The sequence below is a fragment of the Lactuca serriola genome, chromosome 9 (genome assembly GCF_051521515.1).
Source record: "Lactuca serriola cultivar US96UC23 chromosome 9, Lser_US96UC23_V15, whole genome shotgun sequence".
In the NCBI taxonomy this organism is placed as follows: Eukaryota; Viridiplantae; Streptophyta; class Magnoliopsida; order Asterales; family Asteraceae; genus Lactuca; species Lactuca serriola.
This window is the reverse complement of record NC_136416.1, coordinates 50585378-50607970: the sequence shown is the minus strand read 5'-3', so window position 1 is coordinate 50607970 and position 22593 is coordinate 50585378. Positions and strand designations below refer to the sequence as shown.

The following is a 22593-nucleotide window of genomic DNA, read 5'->3' as shown; positions in this document are numbered from 1 at the left end:
GTTCTATATATATTCGGAAACCTCGTTTCAACTACTACAACATTAACCAAAGATATTAAGTTTATTTTACACTTAAATTTTGACGCTTATTTTTATTCTTAATTAATCAAACCACATAATTAAGCAATTAAGCAAAAAACACATAATACTCAAATAATACATTCTTATTATTTCAAAACGGGTTACAAAGGTTAACCTACACTATTACATTGCTAAAAACGGCAAGCCCAGAAACACAGGCGTTACAGACGAGTCGGTGGTTTGTCTCTCAGTCATTCAGTATGGAGTTCGGGTTTCCTGTAGGAGAGCAATAGTGTCCGTTGCAAGTCTCTATCACCAACGAACATGGGGTTTCTACTTCTTCAGTTTATCGGGGTTGCGTGCTGGAGATCTTCGGGGGTATCTTTTCCGATAGACTTGATTCCGATTCCCATGGGGGAAGTGTGTGTGATCATGGGTTTGGACTGGCTTAGTCGTTTCGGTGTCATGATCGACTACGAGGGTCAGCGAGTGGTAGTTCGAACCCCAAGTGGGGGAGAACTGATTGTCTATGGCGAGGGCACCAGATTGGGATCAGAGTTTTGTTCAGTCGCTAGGGCTCGGCAGTATATATTCAGTATTTATGTGTAGGTTATCTAGCATATGTGGTGGATCTGCATGTTAGGGATTAGGTTTTAGTATCAGAGGTTCCAGTTGTCATGGATTTTGCTGACGTATTCCCGGAGGAGTTACCCGGAGTGCCTCTGGAGAGGGAGGTTGAGTTTAAGATCGACCTAGTGCCAGGCGCGGCTCCTATTGCCAAGGTCTCATACCAGTTGGCACCACCAAAGATGCAAGAGCTGTCATCATAGCTGCAGGATCTGTTGGGCAAGCAGTTCATTCATCCCATCAGTTCCCCATGGGGAGCGTCGATTCTCTTCGTCAGGAAGAATGATGGTTCACACCGGATGTGCATTGATTACCAGAAGTTAAACAAGTTGACGGTGAAGAACCGTTATCCATTCCCGAGGATAGATGATCTTTTTGATCAGTAGCAGGGAGCATCTTGGTTCTGCAAGATAGACCAGAGGTTCGGGTACCATCTGGTCAGGGTTAAGGAGGAGGACATGGAGAAGATCGCGTTCTAGACTCGTTATGGACATTACGAGTTCGTGATGATGCCGTTTGGGCTCACCAATGTGCCAGCAATATTCATGGACCTGATGGATCGGGTCTGCAGACTGATGCTCGATCGCTCAGTCATTATATTCATAGATGATATCTTGGTGTACTCCAAGACCTGCGAGCAGCATGAGGAACATCTACGGGAATTATTGGGAGTTTTGAGACGAGAACGCCTTTATGCCATGTTCTCAAAGTGAGAGTTTTAGTTACGAGAGGTTCATTTCCTTGGAAATCTCATTAAACAGGAGGGGATTTTGGTCGATCCAGCCAAAATCGAGGCGGTTAAGCAGTGGGAGGTTCCGAAATCTCCCTCAGATATCAGGAGCTTCTTGGGATTATTTAGGTACTATCGGAGATTCATACATGATTTCTCCAAGATTGCAGTACCCCTCACTCGTCTGACGAGGAAGGGGGTGGATTTTCGGTGAGGCCCTGGGCAGTAGAGGGCCTTTGAGAGACTCCGACAATGACTTTGCGAGGCTCCATTCTTGACTCTCCCGGAGGGAGTTGAGGACTTTGTTGTGTTCTGTGATGCATCTATCACGGGACTGGGAGCAGTCCTCATGCAGAGAGGACGGGTGATAGCCTACGCGTCTCGGTAGTTGAAGCCGCACGAGACGAGATACCCTACTCATGATCTGGATTTGGGAGCGGTGGTATTCGCTCTCAATATTTGGATACATTATCTCTATGGGCTCTGTTGTACCATATACACAGACCACAAGAGCCTGAGACACATCAAGATCAACCGAACCTGAACATGAGACAGCGCAGGTAGCTGGATGTAGTCAAGGACTAAGACTGTGAGATTCTTTACCACCCCGGTAAAGCGAACATGGTTGAGGACGCCCTGAGCCGCAAGTCAGCTAGATCTTCTACACCATTGACATGTATGAGGATATCGGTGGATTCTCCACTTGTGAGCTTGATCCGAGAAGTTCAGGCAGAGGGTATGCGTCAGGAGAACTGGAAGCTTGAGAGGATTAGGGGTGACAACACCCGGTTTATGCTGGATAGCCGGGGATTATTGACCCGTTGCGGTCGGGTCTGGGTTCCGATGTACGGTGGGATCAGACAGACTATTTTGGAGGAGGCTCATAAGTCTCGCTTCTCTATTCACCCGGGGGTCACCAAGATGTACCGGGATTTGCGATTGAGTTATTGGTGGCCGTGCATGAAGCGAGAAATCACTTGGTACATGCAGAGGTGCTTGACCTACAGGATGGTCAAGGCTGAGCACCAGATGCCACATGGCCAGCTACAACCCATAGTGATTCCGATGTGGAAGTGGGAACAAATCACAATGGATTTTATCACCAAGTTGCCAACGACGGTGAAGGGCTTCGATGATATTTGGGTTATCGTGGATCGATTGACCAAGAACACCCACTTCTTAGCTCTACGGGAGAGTTCATCGGCCGAGAAGCTGGCCGACTTGTATATTCGCGAGATCGTTGCTCGCCATGGGGTGCCAATCTCTATTGTCTCAGACCACGATGTTCTGTTCACCTCCTGTTTCTGGCAGAAGTTCCATGAGGAACAAGTCACACGGCTGCACTTCAGTACAGCCTATAATCCACAGATGGACGGCCAGAGTGAGCGGACCATACAGACTCTCGAGGATATGGTGAGAGCCTGTGTCATTGGCTTTAGTGGGAGCTGGGACTCCTACCTACCTCTTGCAGAGTTCTCCTAACAATAATAGATTTCATTCCAGTATTGGTGCCCCACCATATGAGCTATTGTATGGACGGAGATGTCGCACCCCAGTCTGTTGGGGTGAGATCGGTCACATGTTGATGGGACGAATAAAGGTGGTTCTGTAGACTACCGAGAGGATCAGTCAGATCAGAAAGTGGCTGCAAACCGCTCGGAGTCGGCAGAAGAGTTACACTGACAGACGCTGATCTGAGTTGGAGTTCCAAGTGGGTGACATGGTACTCCTGAATGGCTCACCCTGTAAGGGTGTGATTCGCTTCATGAAGAGGGGGAAATTGGGTCCTCGATACATTGGGCCATTCAGGATCATTGCCAGGGTTGGCAAGGTGGCTTATCGACTGGATCTCACGGAGGATCATAGTCAGGTCCACAACACCTTCCATGTGTCTCAGTTGTAGAAGTGCATAGCAGATGAGGGGGGAATGGTATCATTAGACGATATTCACGTCGACGAGTGATTGATCTATGTAGAGAGGCCAATGGCCATTATAGAGAACAAGATAAAGGTTCTACATAACAAGGAGGTACCTTTGGTAAAGGTATAGTGGGAGCACAAGAGGGGATCCAAGTGGATATGGGAGCCGGAGGCAGAGATGCGGGAGCACTACCCAGACTTGTTCGCCGCAGCAGATTTCAAGGACGAAGTCTAGTTCAAGTGGGGGAGAATTGTAACACCCCGACTCCCACATATAAGTTTTAAAGCATTATATACATGTTTATGGACTTACTCGACGAGTTGGTTGCTGCAAAATCATCTTGTAGAGGCGGGGTAGCCCGCGTGGATTATCGGATCTACTTGATGAGTCGGAGGACCCGGACTCGACGAGTAGGAGCTGGGAGGTGAAAACCTAATTTTTTAGGGTTTACACCCTATTTAAAGGACCATAAGTCCTTAACTCTAGTCCCTTATAACCTCTTGATGGCCAGAAGAAACCCTAATCTCTATTAACCTTGTTCTTGAGTGGTTGTGAGGCTTAAATAGTGATTTTGGTGCATTTTGTGAAGAAGGTGTGAAGTATAAGAAGCTTGGAGCAAAGAGGAGCTGGTGGATCAGACTCTACTTCATCTTGGCATCATTTTGAAGGTAACAAGTCGTTACCTTGGCTTATCTTTAGCTAGATCTTTTCATGATTAGGTTTAAGGCCATCTTTTGCATTTATGTGAGCCATTTCGGGTATTAGCCATGATCTGAAGTTGCAACTTCAGATCTGGACTCCTCCATATCTCAAACTCATAAAGCTATCAACTTTATCTTATAGGAACCCCTCACCATGCCCTAAACCTCATTCTAGACTAGGTTTTAGTGTTCTAAGCCTTTAAGACCTTGCATGCACGTAAAGTTTGCAACTTTACGTGGAATCTATGCCTTAGGAAGTTGGATCTACAATATGGAGATTTGGGGTGGCTTAAAAACGTCTGGATAAGAAATGGACTGCATGAACTGGACGAGTCGCACAGCCGACTCGGCGAGTCGGATGAAAATTTGCCCGCATTTGATTCTGCATGAACTCGGCGAGTCACTAAGAGGACTCGACAAGTAAGTTAAGGTGTTTCCTAACTTTTGGACACGCATGGACTCGACGAGTTGTCCGGAAACTCGGCGAGTCAACTAGGGTTTTCGCGATTTCTCGAGTTCTGGAAGGACTCGACGAGGCAGTGAGCTGCACTCGACGAGTTGGGTCAACATTGAATGTTGACCTTAACCATTGGCTTTGAATTTGACCAAGGGTTGACCAGTTTGACTTTTGGGGGTATTTTAGTAAATTGGGAATTTATGGAAGTGGTTTTATGGTGGATATAGGTGGTGGAGTTAGTGGCTGTGATTCGAGTGTTTGACCTGATCACTACAGTTCGACAGTTGTGAGGTGAGGATTCCTTACTATACACAAGTGTCTAAGGCACCAAGGCAGGCCCTTTTTGGATTGTTATCCTCATTTGTTATGCTAGTATGATCTGTTAGATCAGTATCCTGGTAGATAGGATGGTATTATGCTATTATGATCTGTTAGATCAGTATCCAGGTAGATAGGATGTTATTATGTTGTTATGATCCGTTAGATCGGTTTGTCTGTCTATTGACTGTTATGTGATTAGCTGATATATGTGCACATGTTTGATTGGTGGTTGAGGCTTATCCGCTTTGTGCGAGAACCAATAGACCTGGCATTCCAACCCGATGGTTATGGGTCGTGAGTATTCCATCCCGAGGATGATTAGACTCATAGTTTGCTGGCATTCCAACCCGATGGTTATGGGACTGGGTATTCCATCCCAAGGATGACTGGACCATAGTATGTTGGCATTCCAAGCTGATGGTTGAGGGCCTGGGGTATTCCAACTCGATGGTTGAATGTACCCATACTATGTTGTTTGTGATTACATGTATATTGTTGTGTATATGGATATTTTGGAGGAACTCACTAAGCTTCGGGCTTACAGTTTCAGTTTTGGTTTCAGGTACATGTATATCGTACAACTCATCACATTTTATGATTTTGATTTCTGGGATACTATGAGATAAAAATATTTTGAAAACACTTTGTAATAATTAATGGTTTTTAATTGGTTGAAAAAGTTTAAAATTGGCTTGATTTTTATGGGTGTTACAAGTTGGTATCAGAGCCTTGGTTAGAGTGAACTGGAGGATCAATCGTGTGAGTCCAGTCGCAAATCAAGGAAAATATTTTCAGAATGATTTTTAAATGGTTTTCAAAGTACTAAAGGAGGATGCAGAGTGTACGATCAGCTGGAGCCAGTAAGTGATGGGTTTTAGCCATAAGAACTTTCCTATGTGCGCATGCAAAACCCTAATGCTTGGATCTAGGCTTTCTAATAAACATGCTTTGAATCCAAGACTTCTAATGACTAATTAGGTTAAATAACAACATTGAAACAGATCTAGAATCATACCTTTGAGTTCCTTGTTGATCTTGAGGTCTTCGAGCTTCTAGAGTCACAAATGTCACTCCTCTAATGGCTTACAAACACCAATAGCAAGAAAGATGATTTAGGAGAGAGGAGAAGGGAGGAATTCGGCCAGGGTTCTCTTACTTTAGGAGAGATGTCGAATTCCCTATGCCATGGGGTCTATTTATACTTGTAGACTCCTTAAGGGTTACAACCTAAACCCTAATTTGATAATCTTCTCTTAAGGCTATCCAAATCCATTCCTTAGATATCTATATGGACGATTTTAGCTATCCTAAAACTCTTAGAATTCGTCCATACCATATCCTAATGGATTTACAGTCTAAAGCTTAACTATCAAACAATTGACAGTTTATACCCCTTTATTTAATTAATCTCTTTAAGTCACCAAATTAATTCTAATTAATTCTATGACTTATATTAATCAAATAACAAATATATTATTCATTATATTATTCTCATAATATATTAATAATATTTACTCTCTCGTAATAAATCATCCTATCAAGTTGCTATGGTGAAGGCAACCCAAAAGGACCATGCACAACCGGGTCAAATACTTGCCTAATATAGTTGCAGCCTTAGACACTATTCCAACAGTCTCCCACTTGGATAAGTCTAGTAACTATATTCACAAGTACAATTCGGTTTGCAATCGTAGCTCTCAAAGACGCTGTCAACTCTGATCTAATCAATCTTGTCCTTTAGATAAGGGAATGTACAGTCCTCTATTAGATATCATGCTAACAATCCTATGGAATGGTTAGTCAAGCATTTAGGTTTCTCGATCTCTGATTTATTTGACATAGAACTTAATCGAACACATCAATTCAGTTCTGACCGGGCCCGGCACATAAGTCAAATCAAATCATCGAGCGGCCGAGATATCGCTTTTACCTTCTTAGATAAAAGTTACAAATAAACTTCGACTTATATGCATTTACTTATTCACTAACCAACTATACACAACAATACGTTTTATAACACCGAGTTACTGATGCGTTTTCGTATTACCAATGTACAATCAATTAACAAATAACAAATCATATATCTAGGTTTTAATACCATATGATATTATCGTCTTGCGATCACCTTTTATATCGTATTCCATAAGGTGATTCCAGCAAACGCGGGTTTATTCCAATGCTCAAAACTAGTTCATAAGCACTCATGAACGTTGTAGCAATCCTTTGCTATGTCTAACACCATTTAGACATTCTACACACCAATTCATGACAATCTTCATTCATATCTACTCCCAACATATGAACGATTGTGGACAATTTGAACAATTCGATTATTCCCAATAAACTCAATTATTCTGGAAGTCAAAACATGCAAAGTGAAACAATAGTTAAACAATTAACATAAGATAGTAACATTACTCATAAATAAAACTCCTTTATTTAATCATCAAATGTCAATTACATTTATCTATTACACGTTTCTGATACTATCTAATCTATACTAATATCATCCTTCAGCCCAATACTCCTAGCATGCTGCAAGTGCTTAACCCTACTCAGTCCCTTCGTAAGCGGATCTGCTGGGTTATCTTCTGATGATATCCTCTTTACTACGAGTTGTCCTTCTTCTACACGATGTCTAATGAAGTGATACTTTCTGTCGATATGTCTTGATCTACCATGATCCCTCGGTTCCTTGGTCAAGGCAACCGCGCCTTCGTTATCACAGAAAATCTCCATTGGCTCCTTTATGGCAGGTACAACTCCAAGATCACCGATGAAGTTCTTTAGCCATATTGCCTCCTTCGACGCTTCGCTCGCTGCAATGTACTCTGATTCGCACGTTGAATCAGCTACGGTTTCCTGCTTGGAACTCTTCCATGTCACTGCTCCTCCATTTAGGGTAAAGACCCAGCCCGACTGCGAACGGTAGTTGTCCCTGTCGGTCTGAAAACTGGCGTCACTATACCCTCGCACCTTCAAGTCATCACTCCCTCCGAGGACTAAGAACCATTCCTTTGTCCTCCAAAGGTACTTAAGGATGTTTTTCACCGCAATCCAATGTGCTTTGCCAGGATTCCCTTGATATCTGCTAACCATGCTCAAAGCGAAGGCTACATCAGGGCGAGTACAAGTGATAGCGTACATGATTGAGCCAACTGCGGAAGCGTATGGTACTCGGCTCATTTCTGCTATCTCAACTTCGGTACTCGGACTTTGAGTCTTACTCAATTTGGCATTACTTTTTATTGGTAGTTCTCCCTTCTTCGAGTTTTCCATACTAAAACGTTTTAGTACCTTCTCTAAGTAAGTATTCTGACTAAGTCCAATTAGTCTCTTACTTCTTTCTCTTACTATCCTTATTCCCAAAATGTAAGAAGCCTCTCCGAGGTCCTTCATAGCGAAGCACTTCCCGAGCCAGGACTTAACCTCCTGCAGAGTCGGGATGTCGTTTCCTATGAGTAATATGTCACCGACATATAGAACGAGGAAGCTTACTATACTCCCACTGGCTTTGACATATACACAAGATTCGTCTTCGCTTCATACAAATCCAAACTCTTTGACTTTCTCATCGAAGCAAAGATTCCATCTGCGAGACGCTTGCTTAAGTCCATAAATGGACTTCTCAAGCTTACACACTCTATTCGGATGCTTCGGATCCACAAACCCCTCTGGCTGAGCCATGTAAACATCCTCAGCCAACTTTCCGTTAAGGAAAGCGGTCTTGACATCCATTTGCCAAATCTCATAATCATGAAATGCGGCAATTGCTAGCATCACTCTAATAGATTTAATCTTCGCAACTGGCGAGAAGGTCTCATCATAGTCAACTCCGGGAGTTTGAGTAAAGCCCTTCGCGACCAATCGCGCTTTATATGTGTGTACGTTTCCATCCACGCCGGTCTTCTTCTTGAAGATCCATTTGCACCCAACGGTCTTACGTTCGGGCACGTAATCAACCAAATTCCAAACTTGGTTATCATACATGGAGTGGATCTCGCTATCCATTGCCTCTTTCCACTTTGCAGACTCCAGGCCTGCCATAGCTTCCTTATAGCTATTAGGTTCATCAAGGTTTACTAGTGTACCATCACTAATATACGTGTCCCCTTCGGTAGTAATATGACAGCCATAAAACTGGGGATGAACTCTAACTCTATCGGAACGTCTAAGAGGTAAGGATTCGTCAATCGGTTCAACCGGAGTTTCCTCCTCGGGTTGAATGCCAGCAGCAGAGGTTCCTTCATCTATCGACTCTTGAATTTCTTCAAGTTCGATTTGCCTCCCACTGTCTCCTTGGCTCATGAGTTCTTGCTCTCGGAAAACTCCTCTCCTCGCAACGAAGACAACATTGTCCTTCGGTCTATAGAAGAGATATCCAAAGGATGTCTGCAGGTAGCCGATGAAAATACATCGCTCACTTCAAGGTTCAAGCTTGTCGTGAGTATCTCGTCTTACGAAAGCATCGCAACCCCAAACCTTGATATGTGCCAATGAGGGAGCTTTCCCTGTCCACATCTCGTGAGGTGTTTTGGTAACCTTCTTAGTAGGGACTCGGTTAAGGATATGGGCGGCAGTCTCTAAGGCATACCCCCAAAAAGAGATAGGTAGTGAAGCACGACTCATCATAGAGCGAACCATATCCAATAAGGTTCGATTACGCCTTTCTGCCACACCATTCAACTGCGGTGTCCTAGGAGGCGTCAATTGTGAAACAATTCCACACTCCTTGAGATAATCGTGGAATTCAAGACTTAGGTACTCTCCTCCTCGATCGGATCGAAGCATCTTGATTTTCCTGCCCAATTGATTCTCCACTTCATTCTTGAACTCTTTGAACTTTTCAAAGGTGTCTGACTTTTGCTTGATTAAGTAGATATACCCATATCTACTATAGTCATCGGTAAAAGTCACATAGAAGCGGTTCCCATCCTTCGTGGTTGATCTAAACGGTCCACATACATCGGTATGTATTACGTCCAATAGACCCTCGCCCCTTTCACATGTACTTGTGAAGGGTGACTTAGTCATCTTTCCAAGCAAACAAGACTCGCATGTGTCATCTTCCCTAAGGTCGACTGACTCCAACACTCCACCCTTTTGGAGTTGGGCTATGCGTTTCTTGTTGACATGTCCAAGACGACAATGCCACAAGGATGCTTTATCCATACTAGTGGAAGAATCAATATTCAAAACATCATTTCCTAAGTTATCAACAATCATAACGGTTTCATATATTCCATTACATGGTATAGCTTCAAAGTAAAAGACACCATTTAGATAAGCCAAAATAGAACCATTCTCATTATTAAAAGAAAATCTAAATCCTTGTCTATATAAACCATGAAATGAAATGATGTTTCTAGCCATTTCTGGCGAATAGCAACAATTTTTCAAATCTAAAACCAAACTATTCCTAAGCACTAAAGAATACACTCCAATCTTGGTCACAGGCGACGATCTTCTGTTCCCCATGATTAGATTGATCCTTCCTTGCTCCACATCCCTACTTCTTCTTAGTCCCTGCACATTAGAACAAATGTGATAACCACAACCGGTATCAAGAACCCAAGAAATAGCATGATTAGAGTCGTTAGATTTGATTGTGTATATACCTGCGAAAGATGGCTTGATCTTTCCCTCTTTGATTGCTTGCAGGTAATCCGGGCAGCTTCTCTTCCAATGTCCTATCTTGTGGCAGTGGTGGCACTCTGCCTCCTTTGGGTTAGAGCAGGGATTAGCAGGATCAACTTTGGTCCCACTAGAAGAGGCACCATCTCGGGCTTTCGCCTTGCAATAGTTCTTCGATGAAGCTTTCCTCTTCTTTCCCTTTCCTTGTCCAATAGCCAAGACAGGAGCAGCGGGCGGATTGGGAGTAGGTGCAATAGACTTGTCCTTGAAGTTGCTCTCAGCGACCCTCAAGAGACCTTGGAGTTTGCTTAGGGTGACCTCTTCTTTGTTCATGTGGTAGGTCATCCTAAATTGGTTGTACATCGGAGGCAAAGAGTGAAGCACCATATCGATCGCCAAGTCTTCACTGAAGTCAACATTTAACTTGCGAAGGCGGTCGACATACCTTTGCATCTTTTGCAGGTGCACGGTAAGAGATTCTCCATGACCCATCTTAGCGGAAATCATGTTGGTGAAAATCTCATAACGCTCTTGTCTCGCGTTTTGGTGATATCTCTCCAATAAGTCTTGGTGCATCTCGTACGGGTACATGTCCTCGTAGGACTTTTGGAACTCGGAGTTCATGGTAGCGATCATGATGCAATGTACCTTCGTTGCATCTCGCTCATGAGTTTCAAAAGCGGTAATTTCGGCGGGAGTAGCAACTTTGGGGTTGATTTTCTCGAGCTTCTCATCGAGGACATACTCCTTATCCTCATAGCGAGCAATGGTGCGAATGTATCTTATCCATTCGCTAAAGTTCGTTCCATCGAAGGTGACCTTTAGGCAAAGGCTCATCAACGTGAAAGAACTAGCAGCATCGTTGTTTGCGTTCGACATCTACAATTAGAAAAGGACAAAGATAGATTAGAATAAGAATCCCTAATTATCACCCAATTAGGGCTAGGATCCAACAATAACATTTACATACTAGAAAAGGGATGTCGTAATCTAACATGCAAATAAATTGAAGGTAAGTGAATGACGATTCACTAATTCTCCATCACAAAACTTAAACTATTAGTCCTAAGTGTTTTTGAGAATTCCTAGGTTCGGATGAGATTCATTGAAACTATTCAATGGCATGTTTAAATCTCGATATGCCCCTCTTGTTTGTGACTGGGATGCCGAGGATCACAAAGCGGGTGTGAATTACCATGCAAATTCACATGGTGCCTTCATTATAACGATCACCTATTCGATGTGCCGGTAAACCACACACGCTCCATCGAGCTATGATAAACAATGAATCACCCTTTGCCACCTTCGCTTAGAACCAATTAGTGTGCCGGTAAACCACACACGCTCCACTAACTTCTTAGCAAGGTGCAAAGTGTAATTTCATGGGATTGCATCAATTCACTTTTCCTAAAGTAACTAGGATTGGGAAATTTTAAAAATATGTGTAGTTACTTTATATTTCTTACGAATTTTTTGATTTTGTGATATGTTAGAACAACATGCTAGTACTAGGCTAGGGATCTTCAGGAATTTCATGATAGAATTCCCTGATTGTATGATCTCTGATAGCCTATGGTTTTTCCTTATATGAAATTGACATCATTACTGTAGTTGCTTAGTGTATGCATCACAGTTGTACATAATTAAGATCTTATAGCCTGAGAATGTTTGGTTTGGCCTTATTTCATGTTCTTTTTTGATGAAGGTCTTAGGGTAGGATCAGGTATTCGAAAGTCTATAAGGTCCAACGTTAAGTATGGTTAACATATACGAGTGTTGCAGAGTTGGTGGAAGTTTCATGGTTGAGTTGTGCAAGGTCAGTAGACCAGTTACGAGATAGTTAGCTTTCCTCTAGGAGTGAGGATTGATCGATCACCATGCATATGTATATTGTTAGGGTGTTGTGATGATACCTGAGACAAATATGGGTAGGTATGGTAGGTAGTATGGGCCCGTACTACTGAAAACACAGGACCCATACGCGTAGCGAGGAAGTCGCAACCCCTAGGGTATAGTTAGGAGTTGGTTCCCTGTTATTTGTGCGGATTATCTGATATCTTCCTGGTGTATTTTTGAGTATGTTGGTTATGAGGTGTTTTGTGATTGGATTCGGATCAGGATAAGGGCAGGGCGGTCCTGATGCCCCTACAAAGCCTGAGACTATCGGCCATGGTGGAATAGTGTTGACAAAGGATCGTGTTAAGGAGATCATCCGCGAGGAGGTGGTCGAGATTGTCCGAGGTCAGATTTTGGAGATGTTTGGATCTATTAAGACCGCCATGATAGAGTATTTTGATGGCAGATATGCAACCCTAGCTGAGACGGCTGCAGCAGCAGCTACAACATGTATAACAACGATAAGGGGAGGAGCCAGTCGGGGCTTTCAGTATTGGGACTTTGATAACACAAAGCCCCCGGCTTTCGATGAGACTCAGGATCCGATCATTGCCATGAGGTGGCTGTCTGATGTGGAGGGATGTTTCTTCACGTGCTCATGTCCTGCTGACCAAAAGGTTAGATGTGCCCTGAACTTGCTGAGGTCTAGGGCAAAGGACGGGTGGAGGTTGATGATTCGGTCGTATACAGATGATCAGAGAGTTGTAGTTACTCAAGAGCAGTTCAGAGATATGTTCCGCGCTCGCTACATTCTACGGGCCGAGCGTGAGCGGTTGTCAAATGAGTTTTTTGATCTAAGACAGGGTACGGAGTCGGTAATAGAGATATACTAGTGGAGTTATAGCAGGCCACTAGGAAGAGTAAGCTAGAGATTGAGTTACAGTTACGGGAGCAAAGGCAGGCCCCGACGCAGTCACAGCCAGCGCCGAAGCGGTCCAAGACCGTTGATACTAGGTCTGGGGGATAGTCGGACCGCACTTGTAGGAAGTGTGGAAAGGCTCATTCGGGGGTTTTCCGATCGGGGAGCGGGTGCCACAAATGTGGCACGTATGGCCATCTTACCAGGGATTGCAGCCTGCAGACTCCAGCTCCCGGAGTCTGACTTTGCTACCATTATGAGCAGGTGGGCCATCTGAAGACCCTCTGTGCCCTAGTAGCCGCCAAGCTGGTGCATGCTCCAGCACTGGCTACACTGAGGATAACTAACAGGAGTCAAGGTAGAGCAGTGCCCCCGAGAACTCAGGGACGCGCCTTCCAGCTTAGGGTAGAGGAGGCTAGGGCAGCACCAGATGTGGTTATTGGTATGTTTCTATCCCTTATCTTACTGATTTTATATTTTTTATGCTTATATGTTTGTACTTGTGATTAGGTACGTTTTTAGTCAACTCCTTACCTTCCTTGGTATTATTTGACTCGGGGGCGAGTCGGTCGTTTGTCTCTCTGTTATTCAGTAGAGAGTTCGGGTTGCCAGTAGGAGAGCTAGAGTGTCCGTTGCAAGTCTTAATCGCAAACGAACATGAGGTTTCTGCTTCTTCAGTTTATCAGGTTTGCATGTTGGAGATCTTCAGGGGTTTCTTTTCCAATAACCTTGATTCCGATTCCCATGGGGAAGTGATGTGCACGAAAGTACCCACTAATTTTAATATTTATAACCTAACAAACTTAGACTAACTATGCATTTGTAGGCAGTGTACCTAGTCAGATTACAATATAGCTTGGGTAAGTCAAGTGTCGATTACAGGGAACGGTGTTATTAATTAATCTATTTACTACTAAATTAATCTAATTATTAACAATCTAAAGGGGGGTTTTATCCAATTTTGCAAGATCAGACTAACTTAACTCAAATTCAATCAATAATTAAAAACACTCTTATCTAGTTCGAATCCACTTCGTCCTTATGGCTAGCTAATAATTATGGATCATTAAGTTGGTTGTTATTATATTAGTAATTTAGGTCTAAATTTACCAGTAGTTAATTAATTCATGTATAACTATGTATGGTCACACACAATTAAACATAGAACTAATTATGCTTATGAATATGCTATGTAAGATTTATCATGCAAACATAATTATGGTCATAATCTATGTTCAATTACTAACTAAGATTTTGGTTGATCCTAGATCTAGAAATTCAATGCTCACTAAATTACTAGGTTATCAAGTTCATGCAGTTAATGGTCACTAAGATACAAATAACATGAATTTAAGCAACTAAAGTAACAACATAATCATGCTAGGTAACAATAAATCAAACACAAACAAATCACCAACTAAATAAATCCATATAAAATTATGCTATTCATAAGTTAGAGCTTCATCTAGATAGATAAGAGTGGCTGGATTAAGTTGCTCATCATAGCAACTAACACATAAAAACAACTCAAATAAGAAAACATGTTCATAAGTATCAAACAAGTAAACTAATTATGGACTTTTACTCTTTTGGTGTTGAAAACCCTTTTTCCATAACCTTACTTCTGTTGTAAATCGCCTCCTGGAACCTCTTCCTTCAGCTAAAAGTCCCCCAAATCGTAATGGGTAAAGGTATTTATATTTTTTGATTTTACCGAGTTCACGTCGTGAACCATAAGGATTCACGTCGTGAACATGAGATAACCGTGTTCAGAAAGGATTCCTTCACCCGGATGCTTATCTTCTAAAGCTCACTACTCACGTCGTGAACCATGAACTGTTCACGTCGTGAGTATGTCTTTTGGGTGTTTTTTCGTTCTTATTTTCTTCAATCCCCCCAAAGTTCCAAGTATTTTCACTTCTGGTCCCTTTCTTGGAAAATACTTTTATTTGGCTGCACATAACAATTTATCCTTATAAGTACCATAATTCTGTGCAAATAACCAAAATATTCAATAAAATGTAGATCAATATTGCCTAAAACTATGTATAAATATGGCAATATCAAAATACCCCACACTTAGGCTTTGCTTACCCTCAAGCAAATCTACTTACTTAAACTTAAACCTTCATCACTAGCATTACATAGAACAATTCAATTCCAGCTCAGCCATTATGCCAAGACCTCAACGCATGCATTTGTATCTATATTGTTTTTCCTAAATGACCCCCCATACTTTAAATACTCACAATCTTCATAAACAATTACCCACTTTTTTCGAACAATGCTCATTTTATGCAACCCTCCGAATCCATCCTCAGAGAGCTTTCTAACCTCAAGATATTTTTGTAAAGCTACCCAAGCATACATAAACTAGAGAATTACAACTTTTTAGAAGATACCACAACTTGGAGCTCTTGAATTCTTCTTTTCTTTAATGTTTAATCTTTGGTTTCTTTGAATTCACTTCTTTCATGATTTTTGGCATCTTCAAATTTTTTGAATTTCTTCAGAATTTTTGATCTTTGATCTTCATACTTTGATAGCTCCAAAATTCTTCAAGAATTTTTACTTTTCGGTAATTTCTCTCTCTTCTTTTTTTTCTTTTTGTACATGTACCTCACTTTTTTTTCTTTTTTTTTTCAAAACCCTACATGCTTAAGCAGGGGTGCTTAACTTCAACCTTTATTGGTTAAGACATATCTTTCCCGGATACATTTCAGGTTTAGGCTGCTAAACATATTGCATTCCTCAAACTAAGCAGAGTTATGTTATTGTTCCATGATTTTACTAAAATAAGGGAGGCCACAAATGCATTATAACGTATATCGGCTCAACTAAACATTTGAGCTCTTATCGGATTATTCTATTAACAAGTACAGTTCAAATTATTACTACTAGATCCAATTAATAAAAAATTTAAAATTTACCAAATTATCTAGCAATTTACTTTTTGTACCCCCTACCCCACACTTATTACATACAATGCCCTCATTGTATGCTTAAAATAATATAAAAATTAAGAGAACGGAGAAAAAGGAATAGACTCCCCTGGGATAGTGGCGTGAACGAAACTCCAAAAGTGTGGAAAAACATGCATCTCGAATAAGGACCTTTTTAAAACAAGAACTTGGACTTGAACTTGTGAAACCCGCCATCAATAAAAACTTCAATCTTCAAAAAGAATGGTGCAAGTCTCCAAATTATGTAGACAATGTGGAAAGCATATGCCACATTGTATATTAGAGAAAACAGCCCATCGAATCGTCACAAAAGTGTCATAAGGAATGGTAGTAATTCTATGTAATGAAAAAGAACGGAACGGAAGCAATGTGGTGGAAATTCACAACTCACGACGTGAATCAGTACAGGCTCACGATGTGAAGTCGCTAGATTGCGCATTCTGAATTTCCTTGTAACCTTGTTCATGATGTGAGAAATTTAGGGTCACGATGTGAAGTCTGGGTAAACCATAATTAAAACTGCCTTCTTCCTTTTAAATACATATACTCCACGCAACGTCATAACGAATTAAGACCCCTCTAAATTCAGTGTATTTTGACGACTCTTCTAACTATAACCTTTCTCTCGACTCACCCCACACTTATTTCCAATTGTGGGTTTCGACTTTCAACTTCTAAACTTGAACGACACTCGACTAAACGAACACGACTCTTGACTCGATCTTACTCCTTCCCCAAGACTCCTTAGAAAACTAAAAGTTAACAACCAAATAATAGCAAAGTATCATAATATCTTAAAGTCTTACAAGCCAAACAAATTTAAAATCAAAATAAAAACTAACCAAACAAGTCTAAAATAAATAAAATAAAACTAAATGATCAATCATCTTCATTCTCCTCGTTTGCTCCACTAGTGCCTACCCCATCTCCTTTTTGTCCTCGATACTCGCTCCATCGAGGGCATATCAGGTAATGATATCCCAAATGAGGTGGCTGCTCCACCCCAAGGTGTCGAACCACATTTTCCACAGTTCCTCCAATCCAGTTAACACTCAAAGAGAGCTGATCGAAATACCCAACCATATCATTCCCAATGTGTGATCCTACCATGGGTGCGGGTGGATGCATTGGTTGCCCTCTCTCTCCTCTTCCTCTCATGTTTCTTCTCCTAGTTTGTGGCTGTGGTTGTTGTTCTGGTTGTGTATCAGGCTGCTCGTCACCCTCATTACCCTCATCATCTGAAGGTACTATCCCCCAATGCAACCCAAAGTTTTTGACAACCCGCATGGTCTCCAAATACCCCATGCCAAACTCATGCTCATCCATACAGGTCATGGAACGAGTAATATCAGGGACAAGCAAACAATACGAGCGGGCCAAACGCGTAATAAATTACCCTCCACAAATAGGGCTCCCCGGGCGAGAACTGGCAGCAGACCCAGCCAGAAAGCGTGCCAAAAAATAATGAATGTTGCAACACACTCTGGGCTACAAGATACACCATAAGAAGAATAGATTTTGCTTTGTTACTTTATCTCCATGCCTCTTATGACTGATGGAGAATGTGATGAAATGGTGGAGTAAGCGGTAGATAGGGGACCGAATACTACTCTCGGGAGACACTCCGGAATTAAAAATCCCGGAGGCAATACTATGCTAGAAATCATATCCAGTGACACCATTCGTGTACCCTCTAGCTGCCTCGCTCAAGAACATACCAAATTCAGGAGTCGTTGCCTCTTGACGATCATATATTCCAACCCTCCAAGCGAATTCAACGAGGCTGCATTCCCGATACTCACCCTATAAATGGAATACCAAAGCTTGCTGCCAATGTGGGTCTAGGACAGTCTCCTAGAATGTCACTGTTGAGAAAAACTCAACACAAAAATCCTTATACACCCGCTCTTGGATCTGAAAAATGGTTGAGCCATCCCGAGCAAGTGAACGAATATCCATTTCCAATAAATATTTTGGTCAAAAATGGGGACAGCCTTTCCACGAGCCCAACTTCCCTCAACCGCGTCCAATTGATTGTAGGACCAACTGCAATCTCTCGGTTGTAGAGCCACCCTAATTTGTTGTTCCATCGACTCAAGACTTCTCGGGACATCGTTGTGGGAAAATTGTAAAACGGGTGTAAAACCGCAACTTCAAGAGGTGCCTCCATTCTAGGACCCATTTATGCAAAAACAAACAACAACACAACCAAAAGAAACAACCCACAAGTTTAGAAATAAAAGAAACAGAAAACTATTCAGCCCAGACTTCACGTCGTGAATTCCTAAGTGTTCACATCGTGAGTTCGTCATCGATGTCACATTCTGTTCTGTTCTTGTACAAATCGGCCAATACAATGCTTGGGGTTTACTCCTATGTTACTTTCGACCATAAATCATCTACATTCCAAGGATAATTCATGAATTTTAGGGCATATTTTCTACATTTCATCTAACTAACAAACCCTAAACCTAAGTTCAACTATTAGAGAAGAATTAAACTGAGTACTTAAGAATCATTACCTTAGATTGAAGTATTACGTAAGCAAAAAAGGAAAATATAGCGGTTGTCAGCAGATATCGAACGGAAGGGGCCAGTTGCCGATTTTACTTCGTGAGGAATAAACAAAGTGGTAGGTCAAACTGATTCCTTATCCTTTAATATGTGGTCCCAAGTAATTTACTACTCACTTCGTGAATCCGGAATGGTTCACGTCGTGAGTTTTGTCTGGACTCTAAAATTGGGCCGTTTAAGTAGGAAGTGGGCTAAGGGATATATTGGGTCATTACTGAAAGTGGGCAGGCTTACAAAAAATGATTAACATATCAAATAATCATGCCCGTATTCTATCCGAATTCACGTCGTGAACCCGTAATGGTTCACGTCGTGAAGTACGTCTGATCATGAAATTTATTAATTTCTCCAAATTTAATTTTGTAAGATATTCAATAAGTTTTTCCACTTGATTTTAATGACTCCTTACTTGGTAATTTATTATGAAGATAATAATTTAGATGACATGATCGACTTCCTAATAACTAAAAATATGCTAAAAACTAAAAAGAAAAAGAAAGAGAATGCAAACCAAACTCGGGTTGCCTCCCGAGAAGCGCTTCTTTTTGAGGAGTCTTGAGCTGGACTCCGTGCCTCCTACGTTGAATCATCTGAAGATTCCACCACTAGGATCTTTTGCTCCTTGAAACACCTCTTGTAAGCTTGTACTCGACGAATATACGCCTTTTTAGAATTTTCCTTTTTAGCGTTAACTACGTCTCCATCGAGCTTGCGTTTGATCCCTTCAATCCTGAATTTTTCATCATCTTTAAGCTCCAAAGTATACTTCTCTTCTTTCACCACTGGACTTGTTACTTTTGAATTAACCTCCTCTTCAGCACTCGACATCTCATCATTTTCCTTGCTTACCCAAGAAATTGGATTCGTGTAGGCAATGACTTCAACTTAAAATGGAACAAATGCTCTCGGTTTTGTTCTTTTAACTTGTTGAATTGTTTTGATTTCTTCTTCCATGAGCTTCTCTAATTCTTCAAATTCATTTTCTTCATCAATGTTGAAAACCTCTTCTTGAGCATTATTCCCTTGGAAACCATCTTCTATTCCAAAAATTTCATTCTCATCCCCAACTCTCAAGGTGATCTTAGACTCGCGTATATCAACCAGAGCTCCAGCAGTGTTAAGTAACGAGTGACCAAGAATAACTGGAACATTGGGATCTTCTTTCATATCCAAAAACCATAAAGTCTATTGGAAAAATAAATTTCCCAATTTTCACGAGAATATCTTCCACAATGCCCCAGGGCTGTGTCACTAAACGGTTCGCCAAGTGAATAGTCATCTTTGTAGCCTTCAACTTCTGAATATTTAATTTTTGATAAACCGAATAAGTCATCAAATTTATGCTAGCCCTAGAATCGGCTAAAGCATAAACCTTCATATTATTCCCAAACTCACATGGGAGAGTGAGTCGTCCAGGATCCCCCATCTTCTTAGGTATTTCTCCCAACACAACTTTTGAGCTTTGCTCACTTAGAATCACCTTTAAATTCTCCTTTAATTGCTGACGAGTGTCTAACAAGTCTTGTAGGAACTTATCATATTCTAGAACTTTTGCAAGTGAATCAGTAAAAGGAGTATTGATAGGAATACCCTTCAATTGCTTGATAAACTCCAGATTTTCTCTCTCTAGTGGACTGAGATTAGCACTAGACAAGAATGGAAAAGGTGGTTTATAAGCTGGAACAGATATGGATTTCTTCTGTTCAGACCGATCCCACGGCGTGAGCTTAGCGGGCTCACGACATGAACTGGGTATTCCAGCAGATTCTTCAATTTCGAGCTTCGGCTTCTTTGGCTTTGGATCGGGCTGTTGTGGCTTCACTTCTAAGGCTTCTAGGAACTCAGAAATCGCCTATTCTTCAATATCTATGGCCATTACATGAGATTGGGTCTTCTTTTCAGAATCTTTTGGGAACATCTTCTCGTTAACCAAAGTGGTAAGTTGACCAAGTTGTACTTCAAGGTTATTGATGGAGGCTTGTTGATTTTTTTATTAATGCTTGCTGATCTATCATCATTGTGTGATGATTCTTCATTATAGTTCTTTGTTCTTCCATTGCAGTGTCAGTAGCATCATGTCTATTTTCTGAAGCTTCCATGATTTTCATCAACATGGTCTCTAATTCTGATTTCTTCTCGGCTAGTGGTTGCTCTCTTTGGTAGAATCCCCAGCCAATTTGCCTAAATTTCTCTTCTTTTTGCTTCTTGTATTCATCGTAGGGCAGCCACTCTTTCTTTGGTTTCCTCCAGTCATCATCATATTTGTCCCCCTTTAGTAGCATACTTGAGCTATCTTGTTTCCATATTCATCCATATTGCAATCCTTTGTCAAGTGTGGGCCACAACATCTCTCACAACCAACTCGGATTGCATGAATTGATTGGTCCAATTGAGTCAACCTCCTATCCATAGTGCTAAGCATTGCCATCACAGCAACCATCTCTTTAGTTTGTTTACCTCCACTGCCTTTTGTTCCATCACGCCCTGGGTTGTGATACTCACGAGAGTGCCTTGAAAACTCTTCAATCAGCTCCTTGGCCTGATTTGGGTTCTTCTTCGTTAGTGGTCCTTGCGAATCAAGGAGTTGTCTAGTCATGACATTCACCCCATCATAAAATATCGACATCTCTTGCTGAATATTGAGGTCATGTTGAGGACAATTCCTTAACAACCCCTTGTAGCGTTCCCAGGCCTCGTATAATGACTCCCCCGTATTTTGATCAAAGTTGGCAATTGCCTTCTTGAGTTTATAGATTTTGGAGAGTGGGCAATATTGATCTAGAAATCTCTCTCACAATTGGGCCCATGTAGTGATTGGACCAGATAGGAGTGCCTTCAACCAGTCTTTTGCTGCTCCCTTAAAATTGACTGGTAGCATTCTTAGCAAAGCTGTCTCCCTTGGGATATTGGGAGTATGAAAACAATCCGCAATATCATTCACCTTGTCTAAGTGTTTGAAAGCATCCTCATGATCCTTCCCATAGAATGGGATATCCTTAAGTGCAGTAAGGATATGTCACTTTAACTCGAATGTGGCATTGGCAGGAATCGTAGGATGTACTAAACCCGACCCCACATCATCTCGAATGCGCTTCTTGTAGTCCCCCATGGCCATAATTCAAATTCAGATCGTTCTCGAGTTCACTTGTATGTAATTCAAATTCAGGCTCGTTATCGTATTCGGACTCGGCTTGGACGGGTATTTGATCTAAGTGTTCAAGCTTGCTCTTGCTCTTTGAAGATGAACTTGACTCCTCCGTTTTCTTCCCTGACTTCTTTGAGAACACTGATTTGAATTCTTGTAATGGTGTCTTCTTTGGTGTTTGATCTTCTTTCACTCTCTTATCCTTCTTTTTGTGAAGTGTAGACTCGGGATCTTCAAGGGGTGGTACCAAAGGTGTGTCAGAACCTTTGGTCATGAACTCACGAAATAAGACAAAAAGATAAAATGTAAAACTGAACTAAGAAAAGAACTGAAATAAAAAAAAACTAATGACTTCAGTTCTCACGTCGTGAATCTTGACGGTTCACGTCGTGAGTCCTGTAATGCAGAAAAAAACTAAAACAGAAAAGTAACTTCTTGCAGGTTTTATCCTACAAAAAGGATCGATTAATTTAAAGCAAACAAACTAATAATTAACTTAGTCGTTCCCCGGCAATGGCGCCAAAAACTTGATGTGCACGGAAGTACCCACTAATTTTAATATTTATAACCTAACAAACTTAGACTAACTATGCACTTGTAGGCAGTGTACCTAGTCAGATTATAATATAGCTTGGATAAGTCGTGTGTCGATCATAGGGAACGGTGTTATTAATTAACCTATTTACTACTAAATTAATCTAATTATTAACAATCTAAAGGGGGTTTTTATCCGATTTTGTAAGA

At 41.5% G+C, this 22593-nt stretch overlaps 1 non-coding gene across 1 annotated transcript; it reads left to right on the top strand.

The window, feature by feature from the left end:
• Nucleotides 1-21346: 21346 nt before the first annotated feature.
• Nucleotides 21347-21453, top strand: LOC145077526 (small nucleolar RNA R71). Its single transcript, XR_013693269.1, has one exon. It is a non-coding gene; the product is annotated as a small nucleolar RNA R71 (small nucleolar RNA).
• The last annotated feature ends 1140 nt before the right edge of the window (nt 21454-22593 follow it).